We start from the raw sequence: 16,674 nt of genomic DNA on the forward strand, positions 1-16,674 counted from the left end.
TCAATTCGAAGCAGTCGGTTAAAGATCTTAGTGACATTAGAGCTTAATGAATTCACATTGGATTTCCCAAATGCCTGCTCGTAATCATCGGGCAACCCCAACCCCCTCCCATCCCCCACCCGCCTCTGTGTGTGTGTGTGTCAAACCATTATTGCAAGCCTTTCCTTGATAATGAAAGTTTACTATATAGTATTATTTAATACGTTCCTTTCGTATTCTGCTTAACAAGACGTTTTGAGTATAATTTTTTTACCTGCGTTTTGTAGAAGAAATGTGCATTGGATATTATGTTCACCATTGTTTATCAAAAACAATTAGATATCATGTTTGACAAGGAAATAATTGTCAACTAAAGCAATTTGATTAATTTCATGTTGAGACGCATGTGATGTCATGACGAGGTGACGTCGACGGTCGACCCTGGTGGTCCGAAGCTCTGAGTGGCAACTCTCTCGACTCTTGTCTCGAGGCTCGAGCTTCCTTCTCAGTTCCCATACTTCACTTGGACAAGAGGATTTTTCGTGGAATCGTGATTCCATCCATTGCTTTATTTTTGAACTGGACCATAAAACTTGTATGGCGTAATGAGGTAACGTGCCATGGATACATCTTGTGTCCCTTATTGGACGAACTTACTATAGTAAGCAGATAACTCGGCAATAAGTTAACTGCAGCAGGTACCATTTTAATTTTGTCTCTGAATGACTTTCGACTGCAATACAGCAAAAGTCTGCATTTTAGGTAGGAGTTGTGAACAACAAAGTCAGGTGCAAGATACAGACAGACTGGTTTAACCTAGATTGAATTTTATTAGAAATTCATGTAAACTAGACTTAACAAAGGTCGAATATAGGCTAGCCTTTGTCAAAGAACTCCCAGTGTAGCATATGACCAACAACTCCTGGTGTAGCCTATACTATGTCAAACAACTCCCAGTTCAGGACTTATGAGAGCTTTGGTAATAGCAACTTGACAGTCAAATGTCATAATAGGCAAGATTAATTATAATGGTGGCAGTAGCCAGGTAGGTCAAGAAGCGTATAAAAAGAATTACCAACATGCAAAGAAAGAGGACACGCAAATTTAGCGCCTCAGTGGCGTGGTTGGTATGGTACTGACGTGCCACCTCGGTGGCCGCGAGTCCGATTCTCGAGCATTCCATAGAGGAGTGAGAGATGTGTATTTCTGGTGATAGAAATTCACTCTCGTCGTGGTTCGGAAGTCACGTAAAGCCGTTGGTCCCGTTGCTGAATAACCACTGGTTCCATGCAACGTAAAAACACCATAAAAACAAACAAACAAGCAAACCTAACAAGGGTAAACCTACGTACTGAAAGTGCACAGAAACCCCAGAAGAAATGTAGCAGGGCATGTTGTAGTCTAGATGTGGTAAAGACCATTATTACAATGATTAGGGCAAAGGTCCTGTGTCAGGTAAGAACGTTGCAAACATGATACCTAACTTTGTGATAGAAGCTTCAGACAAGGTGCTCAAGAGTTACATTAGCACAGACAAAGAAGTTATAGGTTCATCACAACTTAAGTACAGTATAGTGATGGGAAATACGAAGTTACCATTGACAGTAGTCAAAGTTAAGTGACAAACCTTTGAGCCTAGCTTGGTATGGTGAATTAAATTAGACTGGCATAATATTCTACGGGTTACAGGTGTAAAACAGGACTCTACAGAAGAAATTTCAATAGCTAACCTAACCTAACCTATCCTCATTGCATTACTAGGCTTCAGTGCTTATATATACATGTAAAAATATGAAAAGACAGTCTTTCTTCTTCCACAGGTAAAATTTGAGTACAGGTTAATGTAATACCATACTGTACGCCACAATACCCTAACTATAGTTAAGACTAACTTCACAGTACATGTATTTTTCATGTGGCTGAAGTACGTCACTTAGGAGATTTCAAGATTCCTATAAGGGTTCGTAATACGAATATCATTAAGCAGATATTCAATAACTCCAAAGAGCTGATACTGCTGAATATATTTCTAACACTGCAATATCATTGTTGTTATGAAACTAGTTATTTCAATTTTGGCAATAATTTTAGATGGTCAGTCATTCAAACACTTTCCTGTGCTGAAATTCGTATTTAAACAGACTATTCATCAGAGCTGGTAATATGTGTTTTTGTTATATAGTTGTTCCCCTTAAAATTAACATACCATCAGGAAAGTGATTTTCCAAGCAGGTCTGCCGAGCATCAGAACAAAAATGACTCAAATATTCTGATGTACCACATTAAGAGTAAATGTAAATCATTACTGATACTGAAGGTGGATGAAACTCACTTGAAACCATATTTTCATTATAAAGGCAGAAATATGTCGGCCTTTGACTGTAGTGAAGCTGCATTTTATTTTATGTTGAACAGGTAAAGTCTAAATTCAAATAACTTACATATTCTAATTAAAGCTGATGTTCCGCACTGCACACTGCAGAAAGTAATTATAGGCTTAGAAAAAAAGTTACACCGTGTTTTGCATTGTAACAGCATAATGCTATCATTGGGAAACCAAAGTCCTATTTTCCAGTACTCCACAACTGTCTATGGTGTATCCCCGCCCATTCAGAGTAACAAACCCCTTTTTTCGTGTAGTATGTTTCAGTAAATTTGTTGAAATGTCAGGAATAATTGGCGTTGCCAGAAAGTTATAAATAAAACAGTGAAATTCCCTCGGTTCTCCTTTGATGTAAAAATTTTGGAAAACGAAATTCATTATGCACCATTCAGCCCTTTGAAAAACTTCATAGATAGATATGGTTACTCTACACATTCGTATAAACTGTCATTAAAAGCGTTATCTCTCAGCACCTTTGGGAACAATGTGCATTTAGTTTGACAAATATTCAAAGAGTATCTCATTCAAGCTTTACTAACTCTTGGAAAAAATCATTGTGCCTTTTTATTCAGGATTTGCAGACTGTCAAAATTTTTACATTTGGCGGACAGTCGTGAATGTAAACGTTTAAAGGTCAAAGGTTAAATGATAAATAAGTGATAAAGGTTATAGTACAGAAAAACATAGCAGAAATAATAATATGTACTTCAACTAATGTTTTATTGAATAATTGTAGTTCCTAAGAAAATAATTATATTGAACCCAACAAAAACTTGACTAAAAAGAGTTAAAAAATGTAATTACCAAATAATGGCTGTATGTAAGAGATAATTATTTCATTCACATATAGTTCAATGAACCATGGTTTTATTGTGATGTATGTAAACCAATGGACTGCTATCTTGCAATTTGACTATTGATGTATAAATATTTTTTTTAACGGTAAACATGTTTGTTCTTTGGTATACACTGTATTGTAACTAAATAGATTGTTTTCGTTCAGTATTTTATATTAATCTCATAGTTTGTGTTTCGAGTAAGTATTATTTGGTGAACACTATTTAGTGTAGGCGAGAACAATAAGTAAATTAATAATTGGCACACCAAAAATGGTCGATATTAGTGACGTTTTGTTTACATTTCTATCTTCAAGCAGCGTAGTCAGGTGGCTACGGTGCTAGCCGCTCGGACCATCCTTGCTTACGTCACAACACATCGAACAGGCATCAAACACCATTTTTCTTTACCACAGACAATATTTAGCAGTTATTATTATGAGGAATTTGCAGATCACCTGCCAGTGCAACTGCCCTCAGCTGCTTGGAAAACCATTGCTCTCAATAGCCAGAGCAGATAACAGCAAGTAATCAGTTTCTATTTAGAAGCCGATACGGTAGTTATCTGTTGTAGGTACTTACCGTGATTTTTTTTTTTTTTTTAGACGCGGACTCCTAATGAAGTTTCCAATGAAACTTTTCAACTTTATATTATTGTTTCATTAGGAAATACAGTAATTGCTGAAATTTTAGCTGGTGAAAATAAAGGTTTCATTATTTATAAAGGGAGTTAAAAGACATGCTGGGTGTGTCTCAGGATGCTATATTTTGAATCTTTCTGTGGAAAAAACTTGTCTAGGATAGATGCTTCAGATACTAATTTCTTGTTTGTCCGTCATCAGAGAATGATTCTATTTTTTTTTTTTTTTTTTTTTTTTTTTTTTGACAGGGGGACAAGAAAAATCACAGAGGGGAAATATAGAACGGCAATCAGTTCTCAGGTACGTTCAGCAACCAGATCATTTCTCTATAGACTGTAATCGAAAATCACGCTATTTTCTGTAGACCCTTCACCCATCGCTGAACAATTTTGATATTAATACACTTTGTGAATAGCGTCATCTTAATGCATAGAAACTGATCTTACTAACAGACTGGTATCTTACAGGAAAATTTGCTTTGGAACGTAATTTCTTCGTAGCCTGCATGTTCGCCATTTTCAGATCTCAAATATCCTAACTTTTGCCTTCAAAATATTTTGACCAGCTTTTAATTCTTCCTAAACGTTTCCACCTGATTGTGTGTGTATATATATATATATATATAGTATATTATATATATCTATATATATATATATTTATATATATATAATATATATATATATATATACATACATGCATACATACGTGCTTTCCCGCCAACATACATACGTGTTTTCCCGCCACTACAGTAATAATGCGAATAATATACCAGAATAACACGAAATGTCTGGGTTTTATATCCGTATAAATTCACTTGAACACACAACATGGCATTCCATTCGCCAAAAATTCAGTTTCTCGCCTTGTTGAAAAGTGTTAACTACCCTGGCCCCACATAAAATGATCTTAGACACGTGTAATACAGTCCGGTGCTGTTTCTTATTAAACAAATAGTGCATAAATTGGAGGAAAAAATAAATTCACTACTAAAGCAATAATGAATAATAGTAATGGCAGCAAACAGTAGATGAAAGTATCAACATTAAGGCCAGTTCCCGTATTAGGGGTTAGTGCCGTCAGTGGACCTCGTGCGGTGCACCGTAGGCATTACTTAAGGTACTTTGCAGCGTGCCTTCGGCCCCTGGCTGCAACCACTTTCGTTCCTTTTACTGCAACTCTTTTCATAATCTTCCTCTTCATCTTACTGCCCATCCAATCCTAACGCTTGATTCATAGTGCAAATGCTTTGAGGTTTTCCTCCTGTTACACCTTTCAAACCTTTCACTGTCAATTTCCATCTCGGCGCTGAATGACCTCATAGGTCCCAGTGCTTGGCGTTTGGCCAAAATTCTATATTCAGTTTAATAAATTCACCATTAAGGTCAGAAGTAGCTACACGAGCGACTCTGTAGCGCCACAGAGTGGTGTCGGTATGCGGCGGGAATGTGCCTTCCCATAGGTTACCATTGTTTATAAACTGGATGGGATCAGCGACGGCTCGCAACAGTCGCCTCCCACAGACGCTCGTGCGCTCGTCATCGCTTCTAAACAATGGAAACCTATGGGAAACCACATCCTCACCACACACCGACGCCACAGAGTGGCTCGTGTACTCATGGCGTAATGATTGGAAAACAATAACGGCAACATTTGGCAATAAAAGCAACCTTCAGCCGTAGTGACCTCGGTGAAAATATGAATTCTGATCTCGCACCGTGTGTCTGGAGCCCGGCCATACTAGCCGATCTGATTTGGACCTTCTGGGTACACAGAAAAGGACCAGAGTACTTATAGAAAGGACCATCGGAAAGACCTTGAGAAGGACATGGAGGTTGAGTCCAAAGGAAAGTTAAAGATGCCACGCTGTACCATGTTTGCTACACCGATAGTTTGTTTCTTGATTGTTGGTAGTAAAGTAGTGTGAGAACACGACAACGGGCCACAATCTTGAAGGCCAAATTCCCGTAGGGGGTTAGTGCTGTCAGTGCACCTGATGCTGTGCACTGTAGGCATTACTTAAGGTTCTTTGCAACATGCCTTCGGTCCCTAGCTGCAACCCCTTTCGTTCCATTTACTGTACCTCCCTTCATATTTTCTTTCTTCCCTCTTACTTTCCACCCTCTCCTAACAATTGCTTCATAGTGCAACTGCGAGGTTTTCTTCCTGTTACATCTATCACACCATTTACTGGCAGTTTCCGTTTCAGCGCTGAATGGTCTCATAGGTCCAGCGCTTGGCCTTTGGCCTAAATGCCATATTCAACTCAACTCAACATGAAGGACAAATGCCGATATAGTGTTGAAATGGTTTATATATACACCGTTCCATACAAGCATTTTTGTATTTTTTCCACAAATGATGTGAATGAAGATGACCACTGACGTTGTGAATAATTTATCATAGTGTTAAGTTTTATGTACAAGTATTAAAGAAAGAACAACCAAATTACACTTATAGATAAATTTTGAGTGAAAACAGCGGGTGCTGCAGTTCCACAGTGCCAATACACAAGCCACCCCTACAAGGCGCAAATGAAAATGCAAAAGAAATATACGATGGCCCTCACCAGTTACTCGATAATGTTGGAAACATCGGTAAATACTTAGAACAATATCCTTGGATTATCGCCCGCATGGAGCTTGAAGAAGAAATCTTAAAAAAAAATAACTTCACAAGGATTGACGGTAAATAGAACACAGGGGCTCCAGTTTTCCGAGTCCAGGAACTGCATGAAACAAGCAAAGATAGAAAAAAGTACAGGTAAAAAGTCATACAATAATTATATACGGAGTACCAAGATGGAAGGAGCCAAGATAGCGAAGACGCCATGAATCGCGAAAATGAAAAGAAGAGAATTAGGAACCCTCGGAAGACAGCTTGCTTTTGCCTAGAGTGCCACACATTACTCATACTTGTAAAGTATGAATACTTTATGCGCATACGGTAAGCATGCATTATAAACTGATGAAAAATATATAGCCTGATATCCAGGAGCCAAACCACGAATAATTCATTCTTATAATTAGTAACAAGCTGCATGACATTTAGCATCAACTTTGAGCTAATACTTTCAAGAGGGTTAGCTAATGAATTTATCTGACATTTCATTCAATTCTGATATCGAGTTATCCTAACAACACTCTCTCTCTCTCTCTCTCTCTTTGCTGGAGGAGGATACAAAATGTATCCAGAACTAAGCAAAACATCTGATTCCTTGCATCTCCTCGGATGGACTAACAAGTCTTTGAGACATCCTAATCCTTGTAACTGAGCGTGTACACTCATGTCCTCGCAACTGAATTGTGCAGCAGTTACAAGGTTCATACTAAGTTTACTCGTAAAATGTAAGTTTACCAAATGTTGTTTTATTGTTTTTGACACGAAGAAAAATTTACCAGCTCTGTCAGGAGCGTTCATGATTAGAACACTGAAAAACATGAAATCAGCTTTTATAGAAACTAGTTTTGTGCATGATACATTAAACAGAGATGTTAATATATTTGTTACGTATTTCATTGTTCTTATATCTCATACTATGGTACCCCTTCTAGCACTAAGTCGTACTCTGTTAAACTGATGTTAAGCTATCCTTGCCACTAACGATATGGTTAACGTAGTAATGCATGATAAAGGATCTGAAGATTGGAGGTCAAGTAATGGAAACAGGCTCACGAGCAAATCAGCCATTCAAGTCTCGTGTATTCCCGAAGAATGGTCAGTCACCGACCGACCCCTTTCCTTCCACCCGGATGCTTTTTATAAACACCCACAGAATAATGACAGAGCAGCTGAATTATGAAAGGCATGAACAATAGGACCTTAGGAGAAAAGTTTAAGGAAAAACAATTGAATATAAGGACTGGAAACGGCCGGAAAATACGGAAGTAAAAACATTGAATGAAACAGATTTCCGCCTCTCTTAACTCCATATAGTATTTTTGCAAGAGTGCTCTGACAGTATTTACTCGCATAAACCATGCACCAATAACAACGAAAATCAGCACAGTCACGAGATCCTCAAGGAAACCACAAAAGAGCGGTAGCAATGACCGTGAAAAAAAGACTGTAACTTATTACGGAAGTATTGTTCGTTGCATACTAACCAGGACACGCGAGATCTGCTATACGCTAGGAAAACAAACTGCGTTTACGCACGAGAAGCCAATTCGGAAGTAAAAGACGTCGGACAACGCCAATAAATGAATAAATTGGTTTCGTATAGTAAGACGGTCAAACAGCAGTCCTTAAATGAGCATTATATAATGCCATTTGTCATACAGACCACGGCGCAGAGTGCAGAATTTTTCTATAAGAAGTCCATCATTTTTGCCTCCTTAGATGATGGAACGAGGTTTTCCCCCCATGGCTGCTTGTGAGGAAGACTATATTTACACCTTCGTAAATATAGTCATTAGCGGCCTCGAGATGTTAACCTTCTGGGATGAATCATCTCAGAATGGACGATTTGTTACCAACGAAATATTCACACCTTGGCTGATTCCTTCCATATATGTTAATATTCTCGAGAAGGCCATCAAATGAACTGTAAATCAGCCAAGCTTCATCAGCCTGTTTGTCAATTCAGATATCATACCTTCTTGACTGAGGGAAGCTGTCACATGAACGCTACTAGTATTTGTTTTGATGATGGGGTTTTCACCATTGGTGTCAACTTCTATGCAATTAAGTTAAAATCGTGAATAACCCTCCATCTTTGATTGCAGTAATAAATCTCCCCATAGGAACCATAAGAAAATTTAGCTAACCTTTTTCGTTTTTCATCTCTGTCTACCTCTATCCTTTTTTATTTATGTGTTAACGGTCTTTGCTTTTAATAACCCCATAATATCCAGAAAAAACTCATTCATGTACAAGTTATCCATATGGCTGACGGATTTATGATCCCCCTTCTTAGGAAACTTTTCATCTTCCCACGTAAATCCCGCTGAAAGTTTCACACACAAATCTGATAGCTATAAACATCCCCTTGAATAACATCAAAATGCTTAGTCTAAACGTGGAGTCGTTATTTGCTAGTCTCGATTGACGGTGTGCCGACTTCTTCAGCAGGAAATTACAACCATATGAAGAACATTACCCCTTGGCATCGATGGGAATTAAAAATTAATTAAGTTGTTTCTAACCAACAATGCACTGATATAAAAAAAAATGGCTGTAATATAGGCAGCCTTCTCTCCACTCATCTAGAAAACCTTTACATTGAATATTATAAAACAAAAATTTTGCCGTCCATAACACCTAAAATCATGAATTAGTTTAGAAATGTGGATGATTCTTTACATTCTGGGACAATAGTTGGATGATTTAAATCTGCTTGGTAATATATTAAATTTAAAACCTGTTGGAAAAAGACGGTAAACATGTCTTTCCTTCTGTTTTAATCATAAGAAAACACAAAATACGCCTCCTTCGTACATAGAAAGCCTACTTTTAGCTCTTTCCTATATCCACTTCCTCCCAAGTTATCGCGATGTTTTAGTGAAGATCTTGCATGACTCCAGCTCATTTCGTTGCATATCTGGAAAAACTAGTTTGATAATAAGTCATCATGATCTTTATGAAGGATGACAGATTTGGACGAAAATCATCCAAGAACCTCAAGTGAAGGTCAATGCCTCCCAGTCCAACCACGGCCTCCTATGTGGTCGGTATGGTGTTGGCGTGCCACCTCGGTGACCGCGAGTTCGATTCTCGGACATTCCATTGAGGAGTGAGAGATGTGTATTTTTGGTGATAGAAGTTCACTCTCGACGTGATTCGGAAGTCACGTAAGCCGTTGGTCCCGTTGCTGAATAACCACCGGCGGAATTTTTTATGGACTGCTCTCAACAGCAAGAGACTGAGATTAAAACTAGCTTATGTCTGTGACGGGTTAGAAAAAAAGAAAAGAAAAAAAAACAAGCCGTGTGAATCGGCCCAGATCGTAATTATGCAAGTCACTTCTGCGTATAGTCTCCTCGGATGAGAAACCACTTTTCATCAGATGTTACCACGACTCCGTCTTTCTCTACAATTCGTGCACTGCTTTAATAACCTATATTTACAGCATTCTTTCGGGACATGCCCTACCGGTCCTGCATTTCTTGATCTACTTTTCCCTGTCGTCTGCCCTTTCTTATCTGACCTGTCTTTCTCGTTCATTTTACAGGTTCGCATTCGTAAAGATTCTCGGTGAAAACATTGAGAAGTTTCAAATATCAATGATTTGGATGCTTTGAAATTTTTTTATTATGTGGGAAAATGAGTACGATAATTGAGTGTTCTTTACTCTTTTCATTGTAATTTTCGTTTCCTCTACTTTAGAGTTTGGTATCCTTTTGTTTAGTTTATTTCTTAAGTAGAGACCTTGTACAGTTAGATCCACTGCTCTGTTTATATGGATAGTTACTTTTGGAAGTACTCCGTTACTGCTCAGGGTTACATATTCTATAGGCTGGCCGGCATAGTATTCTCATAAGTGTGGCATAGGGTGTTATTCATGTTACAGTTGTATTAACGTGTTATTCTTCGGTTGTTGTGTTATTTATAGGTGGTTAATCGTTTATGTTTTATTTCATAATTTTCATTTTAGAAATATGGTGATGGTTTTCCCAACTGCTTTATCAACAGTAATTAAGGTTTATCGATAAACAAAGTGTTTTTAGCAAGGTACAAAGAGGTAAAACATGAGTGAGGTAAAGGTTCAGTAATGAGAAAGGCAATAAAAAAAAAAAACTTATGACATGATTATACACACACACGCATATATATGTATATAAAGGAATTTCTGTTTCACATTTGAATGAAAAAGAAAAGCACAATCCATCTTCATTTGAACGGTTCGTGCGCTTCGATCACTTCTGTTATCATTGATTTATTCCCTCAAGAGAACATAAAAAGAAAGAAAAAAAAAAGAACACGTAGCGGTATATTCTGCACGCTCTAAACGAAGAAAATAATAATAAAAAGACTTTTTGTAGACAAACGTCTTTTGGGTTTCTGAAGTACATACACAAACCTCTCGTCTGGTTTTAGTATTTTTTATAATTATTGCTTATACAATCCGTAGCGATGTTCTGGTTCACATATGAGTCATTCCTACATGTCTAAGCAAAGGGTCGATTCATTATATTGTATATATATTAAAATCACATGGGAAATTTTCACTATCTTTCTTTGCATCCTTAATTTCTCAGGAGATTCAATTCACTCAACTAAGATAATAGGAGCAATACGTTCACTAAAATGGAGGAGGGCTATCGTAGCCTACACACGGGATGGCAATAAAATTAACCGGACTGCTCCAGAGTTATGAGGCGGAAACGGATCTTGAAAGACTTAGCTCATGTGTTATGAAGCAGGTGAGGTTGTTTTTCCGAAGTTTGTCCACCGTCCTTCCGTATGTATGTATGTATGCTATAAACTTGACACGTTGGACTTCTTCTACGGAGCCACGGTATCAGTTTCAACTGCACTTAGTATAATCCTTGAGTGATGGAGATTTAATTTTTTGGTTTTTCGGAACCATGTCCCTTCATTGGGAAATAAGAACCAGTGAAAATAGCGTGAGGTAATTCAATAGCCTTCCTAGTGGGTCGGAAACAATTGAATTTGCGTGAAAGCTTTCTTATATAGTACTACTGTAGATGATATTTATGATATTTACCAACTATGGCCCCGTGGTCGAAGTTTGAGTCACAATAGGGGTCCAAAGTTTTACAAGGAGAATATGTAAGGAAAAAATCGTTATCATATCTTTGTAAGTGCAACTTACCTTGAACTAACATCCACATGTTCGTTTGGTTGTGCAAGAACATTACACTGATTGATAGACTAATTGATATAATATTCTAAACTGGCTTCTCTAATATTAATCTTATTTTTTCCATGCGATATCAGTAACAGGGTTTTATCTATTACTGTTTATTTCAATGGAAAAATAATTGTCGTTCAAGGTCATTTACAGTGCTCTTAACAGAACAAAATATTGACAGAAAATAGAATCAATGTTTAACATGCGATCACTGACAAAACCTTCCAACATAACTTTTAGACGTAGAAATAAAAAAACTGACCGCGCCTTAATATCACCTTTGACTACTACTCATATTTTGTTGAAGTTAAATTCTGTTTAAAGTTATCATAAAATTAACAATTTCAAGAAAATAACAACACGAATAAAACACAGTTTTCATGGTCACAAAATTCTGCGAATTATGAGAGTGGTCGACTAATGGTCATTAGGCAGCTCAAACGTACACACACATGTACGTATACCTATGTATATGCAGTGAGAGCGCCGAGGTCCCTTAAACTCTACGGATCAATAACTCGTAATTCCGGAACAGACATGCAACTTTCCTCCTCGACTCCATACCGCCTTTCGCCCTGCATTTGTTTGTGCTGAATATGAAGAATAAACTACAGTATTGTTATAATTTACACAATAATTGGTGTAAATTATGGTAAAAGTTAAACCGATGAGTGTGACACACATATATTATATATAGTATATATGTATTATATATATATATATATATATATATAGATATATGTAGTATATGTTGTGATATATATATATACACGTTTATGTCCAACCAGAACAATAGAGCTGTTACTTTCATTTTCTTTTGCTTCGATTTCTACGTAATTTTACTTATTTGATGAAAATGAACAATACTGCTGATACGTGCTGGTATTTTTCTAGTTCAGCAGCTAATACCCAATACTTCTTATACTTACTTGGGAATTATTTTATTTATTTTATATATCACAATGCAGATATTGGTGCCCTCTTTCATTATACTACTATATATATATATATATATATATATATATATATATATATATTATATATATATATATATATATATATATATATATATATATATAAATATTCTTATGTACAGAGAGTGAGATAACTATCAGTTCCCATTAAAAACATAATGTTAGAATTATAAGATTTGTGTTTCATATTACATGAATGGAAAACCTGCGCAGAGAATGACTGCAGAAGGTTAATCATTCAGCACAATTTCTTCTCTTTAATTTTGGCAATTTTTTTCTCCTTTCAGTTATCCCCGCTAATCTGCAGTCACGCGTTGCAGCCTTCCTTGCAGGCAACTTGTATTTTAAATTTATTTTAATACGAGTGTAGACATCTCATAAAAATAATGTTCATATAAGAAAGGGTTGGGGCAAAACATGCACTCTCTTAACATGATGGAGTTAAGTCCCGTAGATTATCGATGTTCCTCAGAGGGAAAAAAATATGAACACACCCAAACAGTCAGTTTATAAATACACTAGACCAATGAATTTGATAACATTTATTTTTCTGGTTTCATTAGATTGACCATATCTCGAATTCAACAGTTGATCACAATTACTGTAATAGATATAGTGTAGGGTGCCAGGTGCCAGTCTAAAAAGAAGTTAGGACTGCCGTCGACTCAAACAATCAATTTATAAATGCACTAAAACAATTAATTCAAAAAAATTTGTCTTCGTGACTTCAAGAAAATTCCCATATCTATCGAATTCAATAGTTAATTATAGTGTCTGCCCACCTCAAAGCAAGTTAGGGCTGCAGTCAACTCAAACAATTAATTTGATAACACTTGCTTTCCTGATTTCAAGAAAATTACCACAACTGTCGAACTCAATAGTCAATTACAGTATCTGTAATAAAGGTTCTGAGGTGACAGTTATCGTCCGCCAATCTAACAAGGCGTAATCCGACCTCCAGCTTACTCGGGACATGCGCAAGATTTTCCCCTCACGCATAAGTTGTAAACATTATATTCCTAAATTTTAACGTAAATTAGAATGTGCTAAAATATACGGTCAAATAGAGCCTCGTTACACCAACGAAAATTAAAATAAATATTAGACATTTTCTCTCTAATAAATAAGTAATAAATATAATATCCTGAAATTCCTGTATCTTTCACTCAACGCGAAACACCTTTTTCAGACCTTTTGGGCCTCTTCCATAGGCCTTTTCTACGGCCTCCTCCCCCAACAAGAACAACAATAACAACATCATCAACAACAAAGTAGTTTGTGGGGTTAATCCCCGAGTAAGCATAAACAAGTAAGGACTGCTGTCAGTCTCGCAAACATTATAACACATTCAAGTCAGCGCCAACACGTGTAGACGGAGTCGGATTTATCCAGAATGAATCGGAGAGAGTACCAGCGGTCGATACCCAGGGTATACAGTACGGTTCCCAAACACCATTTTTTTCTTTCTTTCTTTCTTTGTGCAATCTCGCTCGCTAAGGCTATAACTTGGCGGTAAACATAAATACATGTTGTGTAAAACACGTTTGGAAAACATTTGCATATATCATCAAGTGCCGTTCGGTGTATGACGAGAGTTCGATGTTGCAAAAGGTGATAAATGAATGAATTCATCGCTCGGTCATGAACAAACACATGGAATCATTTGTGTGACGCAAGACATGATAACGACATATAATGAAACAGGGCATAATACCGGCAGCTGTGAGGTACCTAAGAATGAAGAAAATGTCTGAATAAGCACAGACGTACCGGGATGTGCTTACATCTCACCTGTGATGTACTTATTCATTAAATAAATGAAATTACGCATTAGTCAATTAAGAAACCAGAAGTAAAACTTACCAATACAATTTTTCCGACTGGATTTCTTAGTTGAAATTGACAGTCTCCTGTACAACAGTCACCAAACACTTTGCATTACTCTTTAAATCTAATGGCTGTTCTTGAATTTAAACGGTTTATTTTAACACCAAGAATTAAACTGGAAGTATCAAGCATTCTAGCTCGCAAGAATAACATGTTACAATATCCAGAAACTCCCTGAAAGCAGGCCCGGTCAGTTGCCATGCCGTAAGTGACGGAGATCTTTCAAATATTCAAATGGCTTTTTGTGCATCACTCGCATTGTGCATATAAAACGGAGGGTCTCGTTGGTCGGACACCTGTTAAGTTTATATAAATTTGAAGCTTTCTGTGTGTTTGATATTTGAACCTACAATCTGAATATGTATATATATATATATATATATATATATATATATATATATATATGTGTGTGTGTGTGTGTATATATATATATATATATAGTATGTGTGTGTGTGTATATATATATATATAGCTATATATATGTGTGTGTGTGTATATATATATATATTATTATATATATATATATATATATATCTATATATATATAAGATGGATAGATAGATAGGTTTATGGGATATTGTTTGTTTATTTGTTACTTCCTGTGAGAAGCATTGCGGATCAATAAGAATTGTCGGTGTTATTTCACTCATTCGTACATGTCTCTACGTAGTCTGGTATGCTGCCACCAGGGTGGCGCTGCAGATTGTTACAAGTTGCAACCGTCTTCCAACACCCGGGAACCGCCGAAATTGAGTACTTAGAGTTTCGTGTGATTTCTTTTTCGTTCGCTTAATGGTACATTAAGCGGCTTATAATTGCAGAAACCGGCACATAAAATCTTCAAGGGAGAGTGTGGAATAACATTTCTCTGGTAAGCGAAGCATGCTGAAGTAGGTAGGCCCGTAGGATACTGTTTGTGACCAGTTCTAGAAATGCAAAGGCAGCGTTAATGTTGTTTAACCATATGAATTTTATCATCAGTAGTTTCTTAACGAAGTTCCCGAATGCCGCAAATCCTTGTTTAATTTATGTTTTCGTCAAACGACATGTCTCACAAATCGGTGACAGCAAGAAAATAATTTGGTAGCCTAGGCTGCATATTCAATGCAGTAGTACTACCAGTCCTGATGTATGGCTCGTCCACCTGGGCACTGACCAGAACAGAGGAGAAAAGTTTGGATGCTTTTGAGATGAAGCTGCTGAGAAGGATACTTGGCATTAAATGGGATGATTATGTTAGAAATGAAGACATCAGGGTGAGATTGAGGCAAAGGCCAGTCAGTACCAGGTTGAAGAGGGGAAGGCTGAAATGGTTTGGACATGTTGAGAGGATGGATGGGAATAGAGACCCCCAGGAGACCACTGAGAGCAGTACAAATAGGAAGAAGACCGCTGGGTAGACCAAGAACGAGGTGGTTAGACATAATTGTCAGGGATCTTGAGGATGAAATCCAGGGTTGTTTACACTTTACCGGGCCAGTTGCTCCCTACTTTGTTTGTTGTTGTTTTGGTATCGCGACACCCAAATCCATCCGCCACGGTAAGTAGCCTTACTGTAACCCCTGTGGTTAGCGCGCGCAGTGCAACATTACCTCTTGCCAGAACATGCCGTGCCTGCCAAGAATCTTTAAATTTGCGGATAAGGCGCGAAGCGCCGTTCCGCCACGGCCTTACTGACAGCACACATAAATCGATTGTCGCGGATATGTAGTAGCTCCCTACTTTGTTTGTTGTTGTTTTGGTATCGCCGCCATATTGGTTTTGGTGTTCTTCCGCCGATTTCGGTCGGCGGTCGAGTGGGCCCGCTAATCTGTAAGTGCTCCGAAATCCAAAACTTAGAGGAAGCAAGGGAAATGGCTCGGGATAGAGACAGATGGAGAGGAACTGTATCAGCCTTATGCCACTGGCCAGTGGCGGGAAGATAAAGTAAAGTAAAGTAAGCCTAGGCTACGCCTAAAGCCCTCAAACTACTTCTTTGGTAAGATGCTATATCATTTAAACTTTATTCTACTTATACTACCTAATAACGAATGTATAAGAAATAATTTCTGTATGATAAAGTTATCGAATCATTATATCAGGGGAAAAATAGCCTTAAAGATGGTAACAATGGCGAAAGAATCTTGATCAAGCAAACGCGAGGCCAATGCTTGATAATTTG

General features: G+C 37.4%; 1 long non-coding RNA gene across 1 annotated transcript; it reads left to right on the plus strand.

The window, feature by feature from the left end:
* Positions 1-261: 261 nt before the first annotated feature.
* On the plus strand, positions 262-13,125 carry LOC135216923 (uncharacterized). Its single transcript, XR_010314973.1, has 3 exons — positions 262-589; positions 4,088-4,139; positions 12,914-13,125. It is a non-coding gene; the product is annotated as an uncharacterized LOC135216923 (long non-coding RNA).
* The last annotated feature ends 3,549 nt before the right edge of the window (positions 13,126-16,674 follow it).

This window comes from Macrobrachium nipponense, chromosome 6 (genome assembly GCF_015104395.2).
Source record: "Macrobrachium nipponense isolate FS-2020 chromosome 6, ASM1510439v2, whole genome shotgun sequence".
Lineage (NCBI taxonomy): Eukaryota > Metazoa > Arthropoda > Malacostraca > Decapoda > Palaemonidae > Macrobrachium > Macrobrachium nipponense.